This window comes from Columba livia, chromosome 1 (assembly GCF_036013475.1).
Source record: "Columba livia isolate bColLiv1 breed racing homer chromosome 1, bColLiv1.pat.W.v2, whole genome shotgun sequence".
NCBI lineage: Eukaryota > Metazoa > Chordata > Aves > Columbiformes > Columbidae > Columba > Columba livia.
Genome location: NC_088602.1, coordinates 78,045,210 through 78,060,638, shown reverse-complemented (window position 1 = coordinate 78,060,638; position 15,429 = coordinate 78,045,210). Strand labels below are relative to the sequence as shown.

Below are 15,429 nucleotides of genomic sequence, written 5' to 3'. Positions count from 1 at the left end.
GATGGAGCCAGGCTCTTCTTGGTGACAACCAATGATAAGACAAGGGGTAATGGGTTCAAAATTGAACACAAGAGGTTCCACTTAAATTTGAGAAGAAACTTCTCAGTGAGGGTAAGAGAGCACTGAAACTGGCTGCCCAGGGAGGTTGTGGAGTCTCCTTCTCTGCAGACATTCCAAACCCGCCTGGATGCATTCCTGTGTAACCTCATCTAGGTGTTCCTGCTCCAGCAGGGGGATTGGACTAGATGATCTTTTGAGGTCCCTTCCAATCCCTTACATTCTGTTATTCTGTGATTCTATGACTCCCTGGTCTTCCTTTTGCTGCTGAAGTATTTGTGGGAGCTCTTCCTGTTGCCATTCATGTCCCTTGCCAGATTCCAGTCCAAGTGTTTTTTTGCTTTCCTAAACCCATCCTGGCATGGACAGACAGTGTCTCAGTATCCCTCCCAGGTCACCTGACCTTGTTTCTGCAACGTGATGCTTCCTTTTATGTTTGAGTTTTGTCAGAAGCTCCTTGTTCATCCATACAGGTCTCCTCTACCTTTGTGTGGACCATTCTTGAGCTTTGAGAAGGTGATCCTTGAAAACCAACCATTTCTTCTACTTTCCCCTGCTTCTCTTCAGGACCATATCCCATGACACACTTTGAAACTGGGCCATGAACAGTCCTAATAATTGAAGATTAAATCAATAATGAGAAACCATTACCATTTGATCTCCTAAGTGAAAAAGTAGGACATAATTCTGACCCATCTGTGTGCCAGAATATGTTTATTTTTTTTTTTTAGTAATTTGAAAAATGAGATGTTTTGGCTTTTAAAACTATGAGATTGAATCCTTCTGGGCCAATAGTATAATGCTTCTGGAATTTTCTTTTTATAAATTATTTCAGGGCAGCAGGTGAGCACAAATGGGGAGGAAATGGTTTCAGAGAAGAAGGGAAGCAACAAGAAATCTGAGTGTCCAAAGGCCAAACCACAGCGTCAGGTCATGGGTGGGACAGCTTTCTGCTCTCTACAGTTCTCACAGGGAAGAAACGATCCCCACTTCAGGTAGTTCCCAGCCATTGTCTCAGTAAGTTCACAAAAATTAGATTCCCAGGAACCTCAGGAGAGCTCAGAATTGGGACAGGTAGGGTGATAGTGGTCTCAGCAGTCTTGCTTTTTCTCAGACCGAGAGAGGTCAAGTAAGATGCAGCCACTGACAGGTCTGTATTTCACTTGTACAGTGGCTTTGAGACAGAACCATCTGAGGAAGATCTGAACTAATTTTGACAGAGATTTGGTTATAGCAAGACTTATTTTCTGAACAGAGGCCTTTGGGAAGGCTACAGTTTACTTTCTATTTATATGCAATTGAAAAACTCCATGTGAAGTGCTACAATAATTCATTTGTAGACTTAAGAATTTATGTTAAAATACTTCCTTGGTTTTGGTTTATGTAGCCGATTTCTTTATAACACATTGACAAGTAATTTTCCACTTAGAATAAGAGTGTAGTTCAAATCAGGAAGATACTGTTGAGAACAGAAAGCAAGATTGTTAAGTGGAGGATATAAAAATGATGGTTAACAGTTTCGATGCAGAACAAAAAAAAATGCTACGGATTTTGCAAGAAAATAGGTTCATGTATAACTTTGTTTGATTTTGATGGAGCTCTTGCCAATAAAAAAAAAAAGGTGCTGGAAAACCTTATGAAATCGTGTAACCCATTCCTCAAACCCCTGCCAGTGCAGGATTACTCCTCAGAGTGCATTTCCACTGTCTTGTCCAAGCTCAATTGCACATGACTCAAGCAAAGGGTTTCCACCACTTCTCTTGGGAGATATATCTACAGTCTGATAGATCTCATTATTAGGAAATTTTGCTAAATGTTCCTTCACTCAGTTTTAAGCCATTAATTTTACCGACATACTACTATGTCACCATAACCAGCACGCATTTCTTGCTATTTTTCCAGTCTTCAGTTATCTGTAGATGACGAGAGCACCCTCTTTTTCCTCCTAGTCTTCACTAAGTTCAGGTAGCATACCAGTGTTAAGATCCTGTCTTTTTTCACTGTTCTTTACAGGACAGTTTCTGCTGTCATTTTCATTGCTCTGGTATGAATTATAGCCAGTTTGTTGACTTTCTTGGATATCCTTGTTCTTTTCCTTCCCATTTCTGTGCTTGTCTCGTTTTATCTGAAAGGGACTAGTATCAGATTTCAATTACAACAATGATTATTTCTGATTACCTCAGTCAACTTTTCCCTTTCCTGCTGAAGAGGGCTGTTAAGACATCTATAGTATGTTCTGAAAGACTGAGACAGGTTGGCATTTTGCTTGCAAAAAGTTCAATGCTGTCAGCAGCAATAAGGGTTAATATTTTTTAAAAAATATGTAATTTAATACTTTACATTTCATTATTTCACATTTCAAGTGCTTTTTATAATTTTCTGTTGCAGGAGACATTAAAGCTATGAATACAACCTTCCTCCTACATAGACGCAAAATGTTCTCTCCTCACTTAATTATCTGCTCATGGTGTGCAGCCAATACCACCGGGGGAGTCTTCCGTGGTCTTTGTCAGGCTTGGAGGGGTAGGAAGGGGCCATATTGATTTGGCAATAATTTGTTTTTTCTCTGTTTTATAATATGCTGAGATAGAATTCTCTCAGCCGAAGTGTCCACAGACACAGACAGAAAGGCTCAGATTTTCTCAGACAGGTCTCTGTCTGAAGGACTTTTGGCTGTACCAAAAATGAACTCCACTGGATTCAGGATTCAACAGCCAATTTATCCACTGTAGAGAAGCTGTATGACTGACTCTTTCAAAGAGTATTCTCATTCACCCTTTAGTAACTATAGTTACTGGCATCTCTTCATGAATCTTTGTCCTCTCTTCTTTCAGCCACCATCCTGACATTCACTGACTGGTTCCTCAGCACCTCTCATTGGAAAGGCATTTAGTTTCTTTGTAAGAATTTGTGAAAATATATATTAAGTTTAAAATAATAATATGTTTTGGTTTGGAGTTCTTATGTGGAAAAAGTGACAACAATTTGAATATCTGTAGCTTTCAGATACTATGCACAATGGAACATATAATTCCATGTGTAGTTAATTCGTTATTGAATTAAGAAAATGTGGGGTTTGTTCTTTTAATTGAGAGAAAAATTAAAGACAGAGCCTTATTTTCTGCATATGCTGTGCTGTGTTAACCAGGTAGACACATTCTAATGCTTACAGAGCTTTTTTTTGTTTCTTTTTGTTTTTGCTTTTGTTTAGTGTAAAGTGCTGCACTCAAAACAGAGGAGACAAGCAAAGGAAAAACAATGGCAAGCCACATCTTCAAAAAATGCAAAGAAAGAACATTTGCATTTGGATGAATAATGCAATCAATACTGTTCCACCTAATATGTGAAAACTTTGCCATGTGGTGATTACTAGCAAAACTCAAGAGTCATTGAGAAGGAAAACCTGCTCAGATATCTAATTTATGAACTATGCTTTGTAATCCATAGAGATAATGCTTTCCTTATACTGTCGCTTCCTTTACTTTCTGGCTGCTACCTATCTTTTTGTAAGCTTTAAAGCCCCATTAACTTCATGGGTATTTCTTCCTTATGAGCTCCTGCAAAGGGGAACAGCATGAGCATGAATAGGAGATGACCTGCTAATAGGGTGTGTGGGGTTGTTTTGCTATTGAAATATGAGACTTAGCCTGAAAAACATTAAGAGACTATTTGCTAGTCCTTTCTCTCACCATGAATATTTGTCACGTTCACTAAGTTATGTGTATATGCTTATTCTTAAATGTTTCAACCAAGAGAGCTTCTAACAGTTTCCTTGAAGGATTTTTCTACAATCCAGTGAACTTCAGGTGCTCATTCTCATTTTTATCCCATTCTAATTTACAAGTTCCTTTTGAAGTCCTCATTACTTCCTTTTCTCCTTTGTGCTTCTGTTATTATTGAAATGTGCGTCATTGTGGTTTTTTAATCTTTGTCTTAGTCTTTTCTCATTTCCTAACTCTGTGTTGGTTCGTGATGTAGAGGAGCATACAACTGAGTCTTTCAGTCTTGCTTCATTACGAAACTTTAATGGGAGAATAGCATTTGTCCAGCCAAATACTTGTCCCACCTACACTTACACTGTGCTTTTTCTAGACCGAAGCACAGATCTCACTTTCAATGCTTACAAGTTTACCCCTCAGCCCTGCTACCGCTCAGCACTAATTTTGATCAGGCATCTGGACCTTTCTACCTGCCAAGGAGGCTGTGGACCTCAGAAATGGTTTCTGGAGGAATGAGGAGTAGTTCCTAAGGATACAGCTGCAGCTCAGAACCCCAACTGTTTGTTGGGCAACCTCCTTGCCTGTTGTTTAACTATAGTGTTATGCACTCATAAAGTGCTTTATAAGCAGGAATAAAATGTTGTGAATTCTTAATCAGAACTGCTAATCACAACTTTTACATATGTTTGTATAAACACGTGTTAAGAGCTAGGCCACTTTCCACATTAATAGAAACCTTTTACTGTCTCACTAGTTTTAACAGAAATAGAGTAGGGTAAGAATAAAACAGGTTTGGATTTGTCTCCAGAGGAAAAAATCCAGCTCCAGCATTTGAGGCTACATTGTAAAACACTTGTTCAGATACGACTTTCGAACTTACTGAAGATTTACATTGTAAAAATTACAAACAGGAAGAGATGTTAGGAACATTAGCAGTTTTTCACAGATGTCATTATCAAAAGCAGTATCACTGACACAGCCACTGAAAGACGTATCAAACTAAAGAACAAGTGAAAGAAGAACATCAAGTCAAAGATGAAAGCAATTTCAACTGCTGCTTACTATTATGATATGGACAATTTCCATAGATGCTAAAGGCCCAGAGCGGATTCTGGTTTTATTAGGCACTCTACAAACTATTAGAAAGACACTGAAAGGGTAAGACTTACCAAGTGTGTGTAATTGCTAGAAAGGAAAAAAATTATGTTCCTGGACTATTTGCAATCATGTCATGTGATCACCTAGGTTTGCAGAACATTCACTTTGATGTTTTGGATTTAGTGAGTCTGCCTAAGTTTACTGTTCAGTCTGCTAGAATAATAATTATTCTATAGATTACCTTAGTGTTTGCCACTTCCATTAACCTCAGTGGCAGCAAGCACGTTGACTCTTTTCTTATGGATTTACATGGATTTGTATCACCCTTTTCACTTCCTGTAGCTAAGTAGAATTGGAAAATCACCATCTCCAGTAACATAACAGTATGTTATGCGACTATGATCTTTATTTTATTCTCCTTATCAGTTATTCTGAATTATCCTGCCCTCTCCTCTTCCCAGATTCTGAAAAGGGCCCTCATAAAAGCAGCAAGCTACTGGAATGTGTAGCTCCCAGGAACTTTAAAACAAGTGATAGAAGTGTTATTAACTTGTGAAGATATGTGGGTGACATGGAAGTAAATTATCCTGGGATGTACATCTTTGTGAACACGCTATTTTAAGGCAGTTATGAATGACAAGGAGTCACAGTATTTGCGCTACTCAAGGAAAAACAGTAGTGGTTTGACTTCAGCCTCTTTGTATCTAGTTTCTTATGCAATGAAGCGTAATTTTACCTAATGTTTGCAGTTCTTTACATTATTTTCCTCATGTAACTCAGCACCTCTCTTTTTCATCCCAGTGCTATGGTTGGATTGCTGTATCTGACACAATTCCTTATGGCCCAGCTCAGCCTTCAGATACACAGGCACAGATCCCAGTGTAGTCAATGGGAGATGCCCTTGGATATTTGAGAGTGGGTTTTTGGCCTTTAGCCTTAACACAAACAAATATGTTATAAATTATTTTAAACTTATATTACCAAAGAACTAGCATTTCTGCAGTGCAGATTATTCTATTTATTCTGTATCAATCATTAATCTTTTCAGAAAATGTTTACAAGTGAAGTCACATCTCATATCTGATTAACTGAATTATACATATGAAGTATGACCATCTTAGAATTCAGTAGCAGAGACTAAAAATGTCTTTAGGAATTCAATCAAATTTATGCATTTGTATGCAGTGAGCAATTTGGCTTTAAAATTTGTAGTACACGTAAAAAATCAAATTGAATTTTCAAAGACCACATTGTTTAGCATGGGGTTTTTAAATTTAGCATAATCTATTTCTTCCTCTGCCTATAAAAAAAATGTGAATTATTTATGTTACCTGTATTCAGTGACCTGTAGATGAACCTTCCCAAACCACAGATGGCCTGCTAGAGCACAAATAATAACAGTCCATTATTAGGCGCTGTGCACAAGTGTCTAAATTAATCTCTCAAAGCTGTAATTACAGGTAATGTTAGATTTAATTTGTCTGCAGTACATGATTTGTTGGTAAATATGACATTTTGACCAGTCTCAGAAAAATCATTAAATTGGAGCTCTCTGATACTAAAGAATCAAACGCCATATAAGCGATCTTCCATGTATGCTTTGGGCCTGATACTCAGAGCAATTCTGTGGCCTTCGCCTCTGATATGTAGCATCTATTTTAAGTTACTGTCATTAGATTCTTCTCCTGCTTTTCATTATGCACAATACTAATACATTATCAGAGGTTCAAATAATTTTCCCCTACTCACCACTTAGCTCCTATGTTTACTTTCTCTACAGGACAAAACCAAGTTTGATTTTTAACTTGTTCTCTTTTTTTTTTTTTTTGTCTTAGATGTATGTGAAAAACACTCCACAGAGATATGAAATTGGCAGTATTATGAATCTTTGTTGTCTGATTTGAGGCTTCTGGGGAAGGGAAAATACTTTATACAAAATTTAGATCTGACTGGGTTTCAGCTCCATGCAGAGAAAATGCAAATTAGTTTGATTTGCTGACAAAAAAAACCGACATTAGGTCATAGAAAATTGGAACATCAACTACTATAACTTCATTATTTTACTCTTGTGACCATTTCTGATATTCACCTTGCAAACATTTAAGACGATGTGGACCCCCTTCACACTGCCTCAAGTGGCAGTTATGTTCAAGGTTATGAGATGTGAGCAGGATGTGTTCATATCCCCTCCTCTTCAATTTCCAGTACTATTACATCAAAAATTGTTAGCATATATGCATGTCTCTCCCTCTTATCTCCCTCTTCACTATAAAGCTTAATCCTCAACTTCAAACAGCTCATCCTTTGACTTCCCAGTACAGATCCTGGAAGGTAAACATATGCAATCTTGCTATATTATTTTGGGGAAATCTTTATACCATGTCAATGAAACAGATGTAATGATTCCTACACAGGTTGGAAACGTATTGTCAATTTACTCTTTACAACTTTTGAGAGCTCAGGAGGAAACACAATTGCAGGGTTAGGTTTAGAGAATAGTGACTATAGGACAGATTAACCAGAAAACTACTGAACTGCTTGCACTCATGGTATCCACCTCCTGTTGATATCCAGTTCAGTACTATGTGGTGTTGGAAATTTTTTTCGTCTGATTAAGAGACATGAGTAGATTCACTTCCCTCTCCTTTCCTTTCAGCTAGGGTTTTTGTAGTCTGCAGGCTGCCTAAGATGACACAGACCACATGGAAAAAGTATACAACAATGAATTCCTTAAACAGTAGAGACTGACAGGCATAACAGAAAGGAATTAAATAGAACGATACGTCCGAAATTATTAACAGATAATGATTCTGTCTTACTTGTCTTCCTCCCTCCCCTGAATATTAATATTTTTTTTTAAATGGCAGGAAAAGCAATGCAGAAAACATAAGAATTAATCTGTGCATCAAAACAAAATAGCCAGGATATCCACAAGTTTCTGGGATCTGGCAAAAGATCCAAGAGTTTCTACAGGCTTCTGGGGTCTGAACATATGCCTGGAGGATTTTGCACTAATATATTTGGAAAATACTCAAGTCACATAGGTGGCCCAATGAGTGTGAGCCATATTGAGTGAATTATGAATCCTTGTGTTCAGTTTCAGTTGTTGGTTTCTTTTGCCCTGTATGCTTTCAAAGATCTAATAAATGCTGAAGAATGACTGTTGCTTGAGAATTCAGTATAGGTGTCTCAGTCTGTCTTTAAAACAAGCCAGCTGAATGAAGGCCCAGCATTTTTGACTAAAGGTACTATACTTGCTAACTTTTTGTTTGGACGTTTAATTACAATCAAAGTACAGCTAATTTAGTAGAATTTTCAGTATTAGCATGACTGTCCTTATCACAAACCATCTGTGTAGCCCATACATCATCTGGTTACAAGAGACACAAAGGAGTGGCTTGTAGATGTTATACTTACTGATGAGATGCCAAGATATGTAACAAGAAAATATAGTAGCTCTCTGGCTCTGTGGTACTAGATTTCAAAAACCACAGGCTATTCAAACAGCCGGTTGAAAGCAGGGGATTGTTTTTTTCTCAGAATATCAATTACATTTTTGGGTTGTGTAGCTGCATAGTTACCAAAGGAACTATTAAATGTAGCCAAAGGACCTAATAAAACAAAATTATCATGTGACTGCTGTCACAATTCGCTTTTATTTGCTGCATAAAGTGCAGGTGTTTACTTATTCCACCACTGGAAAGTCTTAAGATCTCAAAGTTTAGATCTGTGTCTTTCTAAAGCCATTAGCATTTGACTCAAGCCTGCTCCCATGAAGAAAAGTCAAACAGAATGGCAGACATAAGCTACGTTCCCTGGATACCCCAAATGGGGACCCTAACGTTTGTGTAGACATCCAGCTGGCTCCATTTGCAGAAGTGACAAGCACCAAGTGGCCTTCCATGGTGAGCTTTGAACCAGACTGAGATACAGAGCTTTGATTTAAAAATTGTCAGCTGAGCAGAAATCAGCATGGCCCACTGATGTGCTGCCTTCCAGCCTGGTGCTCAGGAAGGGCTGTGGAGCCACACAGCTCCCTGGCCAAAACTGCAGCTGCTGAAATGCTGTAGATCCTTGATCTTGGACCAATAGAGCTGCTCGTCTGTTCCTTGAGGAGCTGAGCCTGTAGGGAGGTGAAACCCTGTAATACAAAGGAACCGGTAGTTTAAAAAAAAAAAGATTACTACCAGAACACCTACTGATGAAAGACTGTAACAGGGATACTGGCAGTCTTTGGAAAGCATTCCCGGCTGTGTTTTTAATAACATCAGCCTACAGAATGAGAATATGTACTCCACTGAGTTGTAATAACACTCAGGAATGTATTAGCCCACAAACTGAACATCGTAAAACTGTTGTTTTCACATTTTACTAATAAAATGCCATGGCATTGTAAATCTGTTTTTATTTTATTTGTAATGGCAGAAATGTGTTTATCATAAAATCAAATCCTCTTTCAAAATTCAGGCCATAGGACAATGATAAAATTCATCCTGTTCAGGGTCATGGTTTGCATCACTCTAGTTCAAACAAAAAATTGCAATATTCTACTTAAAATCTTTTACTTTCAATATGTATTATGAAATTCAAAGCACGTCCGGGTCTGTGCTGACACTGCAGTTTGTGGCAAGGAGAATCAGAAGCATATAAAGCAGTTAAATGACAATGTGTGGAGCAAAGCACGACTATCTGGAATATTTGTGACAGGGGACAGGTGTGAAATGGCAAACAGAACTGATAGGTCATGGTATAATTAAATGTGTTCAAGTTTCAGCTTATCAAAGTTTCCTTTCATTCAAAGTACCAAAGACCCAGGTACCTGTTAATTAAGTTTAAAATTATGCTTCAGTCTACAAATAATGAGGTTATAATAATATAGTTCCTTCAAAAAAGGCCATTCTGTTGCACACTTTTGTGATACAAATATATATATATGTATGAGCACTGAATCTTTATAGAACTATAAATGTGTGTGAATTTGCAATGAAGAAATTAATGTGATTAGATCTGTAAGTGCAGTCTTCAATGGTTCAGTTGTTTTGAAATTTCACACTCACGTAGAATATTCAGCAATAAAGCATACCAAATCAGGAAAGAACTACAAACTCATTGTGGATTGCAACATAGATGTTCTTTTATAAATCATGACAAAGAAAGCTTTTTAGAAGATAATGGGACTCCGTCACATCCAAATAGAAGGTACCATGCAATAAACTATTATTTTCTCATTCTCTAGTCTTCCTGGTATGGTGCCTGAAGTACAAAGTGTAGGGGTTTTTGGATATAATATAAATCATGAATGGGAATACTATAATTGTAACAAAATAGAACCGTAAATCTCTGTATTAATAGAACATTTTGGTCTCTGCAGTTGATTTTTCACTGGAGAGGGCAACAATTTCATCGTATTCCACTTGAGAGAGCTGACCCCTTCATAATAAGTGCCCACTACACTATGAGACGTTGGATACTAACATCAAGTAAATGCTCTTCATGGCTCTGTCATTTCCTTCTGGGAACCACCTAAACCAATTTCAATGGAGAGCTGAAAGTGGGAAAATCATCCCAAAGACAAGGGGAAAAGACCAAACACACTTGAGGTTACCAGAAAAGGATGACGTTTAACTAGCCTCTGAGCTGAATCAGCCTCTCATGTTTTCATTATCTTCTATTAATCTCATATAGCTCTGACAGAAAGATTAGACTGCAGGATTTTTTTTTTCTAGACTGAGAGGGGCTCTGGTGAGATTGTCTCAAACTTGTTTAAGAACCCAAGCATGCAGAATACAATTTAGGATACAAACTGAAACATGCCATTGATACAAAATTTGTGATAAAATTACATTACAGCAGCTCAATCTGAAAGAATCTATGTTGTTCCTTTGTATAAAACATATTGTACCAGACTCTCAGTGGGGATACGTTTTTATGGCTCATTCACTTTCACAGAGCTACACAAGGTGAGGATCTTGCCTAATACAGATTTACTTCATAATATTCCAACAAGGGATTTAATACAGGATTACATGTGTATTTCCTCTCTTACCACTTACATTGCATTCTCTGTGTGTCCTTAAGATATCTATAGACAACTGAAACAGAGGTTACACATTGATCAATACTAGAAAGTGAAAAAAGGGAAAAAGTCTAGTCAGACAAGGTAAATCAAGGTAGTAGATGCATCTTTGAGAAATAAGATGTGTTTCAAGGGAGCTCAAAATGGTGAGAAAGGCTTGTGAACATCCATAGCCTCTAAATCTCTGGGATTGCTTATTCCAAACTGTCTTTAAAACAGGATGTTTCACTGTTGAAATGCTTTGAACAGAGGATTCAATCAAACAGGAAGGCTCCTTGCATTGAAGAAGATTGCTAAAGACTGCATTCAGAATTTGTTGTAAAAGTGGCTCAAATTATATCCTTCAAAGTCTTACTTCCCTTTTTTAAGATTTTCCAGTCCTCAGGTTATGAAAATATCCTGAGGACATTTCAGAAGTGCACAAATCTACCTCTCTCAAGCAGTTTGAAGTATAGAAGTCATTAATTATTCAGTGGAAGTTATTGGAGGTCTGCCATGGGTAAATTCAGGCAAATGCCTGGGAACACAGTACACATGTGGGTGTTAAAAATTTACAGTTTTAGAAAAAAATCCATGCTAAATATCTCACAAATATCTATACCTACTTGCACAATCAGTGAGTCTGTTTAAATTACTAATAAACTTCCAACATCTCCCTGGATATGCTGCAGATTTGGATGACTAATCCTGCACTTGAGGAGCTTAGTAAAAGTTTAAAAGGATGATGTATCATAGGGGATGCAATTCGGCTAGGCAATTCAGCATATAGGGAAAGAGAGTCCTGAGATCTCAGAACTGGAATTCCCAGGAGGTGTATCAAAGCACTTCCAAGTAAATTTTAGAGTTTGCAAAATAATATTTTCCTTATTATGGTTCCATCTGTGTCATGGTTTAAATCCAGTTGACAATCAAGCACCGCCTAGCTGTCACTCACTCCTTCCTGGTGGGATTGGGGAGAGAGAAGAGTAAAACTGAGAAAACGCATGAGTTTGAATCAAGTCAGTTTAATAGGTAAAGCAAAAGCCATACACACAAGCAAAACAAAACAAGGAATTACTTTAGTACTTCTTATGGGCAGGCAGGTGTTCAGTCATCTTCAGGGGATCAGGGCTCCATCATGCATGATGGTGACTTGGGCAGACAGACACCGTAACCTCAAACATCCCCCTCTTCCTTCTTCCTCCAGCTTTATATGCTGAGTATAACATCATATGTTATGGAATATCCCGTTAGTCGGTTCGAAACAGCTGTCCCAGCTGTGCCCCCTCCCACCTTCTTGTGCACCACCAGCTCACTCACTGGTGGAGCAGTGTGAGGAGAGCAAAGGCCTTGGCTCTGTGTGAGCGTTGCTCAGTGATAACTAAAACATCCTTATGTTATCAATACTGTTTTCAACACAAATCCAAAACATGGCCCCATACTAGCTAATATGAAGAAAATAAACTCTATCTCAGCCAAAACCAGCACAAGGTAAAAAAATCACTTTTTAAAGCACAAAGATTTTAGGTAAAACATTTTTAGACAGTTAAAACTATTTATGTCATGAAGTCCATTTTCTAGTCTGCTCTAGTGACTGGCGAACCTGGTGTAATCAGATCAATTCTCTGTTCAGTGGCAAAGAATTACAATGGAAGCAAGTGATAGTCTTATGAATTTAAAAGAAAGATCTGTAAAATGGAGGGAGAGAAGACCTTTTGTTTCCCTCTTGCAGGGCTTGAAAGAATAAATGAAGTCATATTTATCACATACTTAAAACCTGGAGTTGGATGGGAAAGACAAATATGCTTTCAACAATGAAAAACACAATCATGGTTTGTAATCCCGCTAGGACTGACAAAGTATGATAATATTTAACATCTAACATAACATGTTGTTTATAGTGACAGAAAAACAGAAAGAGTTAAGAAGTAAAAATAATGATTTAGTTTTAGTAACCTAGTTGAATAGATTGTAAGGAATCCAGAAATTAAAGATTTAATTAAAGAGGAGTTGACTACAAAAACATGGTACAAGATAGGTGAGTCCAGATGTCAGAGTAAAGACAATTGCAGATATAAGTAACAAAAATTGGAATGCCTAATTAGATGCATGTGCTATGGTTCTTTAAAAATTCAAAGTTTACCTGTATCTACATGTCTGCTGGGAAAGATGTTGAACAGGCAATCTTCTGCATTGATTCTCTTAAGTACTTTCTGATTTTTTCTCTCTCTGGTCACCAGTGATAGGACAAGAGGAAATGATATGAAACTGCATCAGACGAAGTTCAGACTGGATTTTAGGAGAAGGTTCTTCACTGAGAGGGTGGTCGGTCACTGGAAAGAATCCGCAAGGAAGCAGTCACAACACCAACCCTGTCAGAGTTCAAAAATGTCTGGATGATGCTCTTAGTGAGGTCATTTATTTTTAGCTAGTCTTGTGAGGAGCAGAGAGTTGGACTCAGTGGTCTTTATGGGTCCTTTCCAACTCAAGATATTCCATAATTTTGTTATTCTATGATTCTGTAGCTCACATGCATACTTCGGTATATTGACGCTTCTTCTAAAGCGACATATCTTTCTTTCTCCTTTTTACTTCTCCAGATATTCAAATCTAATTTTTTTTTCTTCTTGAATAAGTAATTATGTTTGGCAACTGTGGCTATATAGAAGTTTTCCAGCTGTTAAAGGTGTCTCCTTGATTTAATATTTATATTTTTTAGTGCCCCACACAAAAGCTCTTTCCCATCTTGTCATCTGTGAAATGAATGGGGAAGCCCTTTCTTCTGGAAAGTCCATGAGAAATTCTGCAGTGAAATCAATTCAGATCATCTGAAACACCTCAACAGCCCTTATGCTTTGTATCCATTGCAACATTCCCTTTCGGTGAGAGCAACTGTACACTCTATCACAGAGAACACTGTGTAAAAGCCACACAAGACACCTTTCCACAGTTTTTCAGCCTCTTCTTCAGCAGAATGTACACCAATATTTTGAAAATGCTGCCTTGACTTGTCCTCATGGGTTTGTCATCAGATTGAGTGCTTGACCATGTACATTAATTCTTGTCCCTCAGGAAAGCACATAATAGTATGTCTCCTATTACTTATAGTTTCAGGGGACAAGGTTCATTGCTCTGATCTTTCATGGGACAACTGTCCCATTGTCCCATTCTGCTGGAAATAACCGGTTCCCCATCCATAACTGAATCTCCAGGGAGTGCTGCAGTATAAATAATATACAAATTCTGTGAAGAAAATCAATACAACAGTTTTCTTTTCTGACAAAGAAGGATAGTATGTCTGCCAATAAAGAGTTTCATTGTCACACTAGGTAAATTGGATGAATACAATCCAAATTGTAGGAGCTTAACTTTGCTAAAACTGATATTGCACAGAAGAGTATTGGCCTCAGAATTTCTACATCTGTTTTCAACTTAACTTTATTTATGGTTTGGGAAACAACCTCTCACAAGTCCAATGTGGTGTGATTGTCTCATTATATTTGTAAAGAAATAGGAGTGAGGGGTGTGGTTGTGCTTAATGTACACTGTCCTTAACATATGGTCAGTGTGGTAGCTAATAGAAAGGTGTTAGGCAGCCTGCACTTAACCGCGTTCTTTAACGATCATAATACAGTGCTATGCCAGTCTAAACAGTACTAAACAATATTTAAAAAAAAAAAAAAAAAAAAACACCCCACAAAACCAAACATTTGGAATGAATTGCAATTGCTGTTTTGTTTTGGGCTAAATCAGAGAATTCTGAAATGAGAAATGCTGTGATCCAACATTCCTCAAATTGAAGGAGAGGGAGAGGAGAGGAGAGGAGAGGAGAGGAGAGGAGAGGAGAGGAGAGGAGAGGAGAGGAGAGGAGAGGAGAGGAGAGGAGAGGAGAGGAGAGGAGAGGAGAGGAGAGGAGAGGAGAGGAGAGGAGAGGAGAGGAGAGGAGAGGAGAGGAGAGGAGAGGAGAGGAGAGGAGAGGAGAGGAGAGGAGAGGAGAGGAGAGGAGAGGAGAGGAGAGGAGAGGAGAGGAGAGGAGAGGAGAGAGGATTTCAGACTTTAAAGATGTAGATTATACCATAGGAGGCTAATTACTCCTGAAAATTTGTTTTAATATTATGCTGAATTTTCATAATCTCTGTAAACTATGCACTCCTCCCATTGGCTAAATTCCCACCTCATCAATCTTAGTATCATTTTTTCCTATCCTTTATTTAGACTTGATTCAAAGTACACAATTGATACATGTAGGCATACAGTTATATTCATAAAGCTCATGGGGAAAGTTCAGTTGAACTAGTCTTCATATGGCATGTTAGGGATTAATTATTTAAGCATTTTGAAATGGAAAGGACTCTGTGCAAAAGCCAGCCTTTATTACTTTGTAAAGAGCAACAATTTCCATATGCCAGGGAGAATTCCAAGTGCAAAAGCTCCTGAAATCAGAGTTCAGCCTGAGTTTTGTGATGGTGTCTCCTTCTCCCTTGGGTTCAAGAGGAATTG

General features: G+C 37.9%; 1 long non-coding RNA gene across 1 annotated transcript in view; it reads left to right on the top strand.

The window, feature by feature from the left end:
• The window catches only part of LOC110365432 (uncharacterized), an 86,505-nt gene extending 71,770 nt beyond the window's left edge, over nucleotides 1-14,735 (top strand). The window contains exon 7 of the long non-coding RNA XR_010472868.1: nucleotides 3,269-14,735. This is a non-coding gene — a long non-coding RNA (uncharacterized LOC110365432). The remainder of the gene's footprint in view (nucleotides 1-3,268) is intronic.
• The last annotated feature ends 694 nt before the right edge of the window (nucleotides 14,736-15,429 follow it).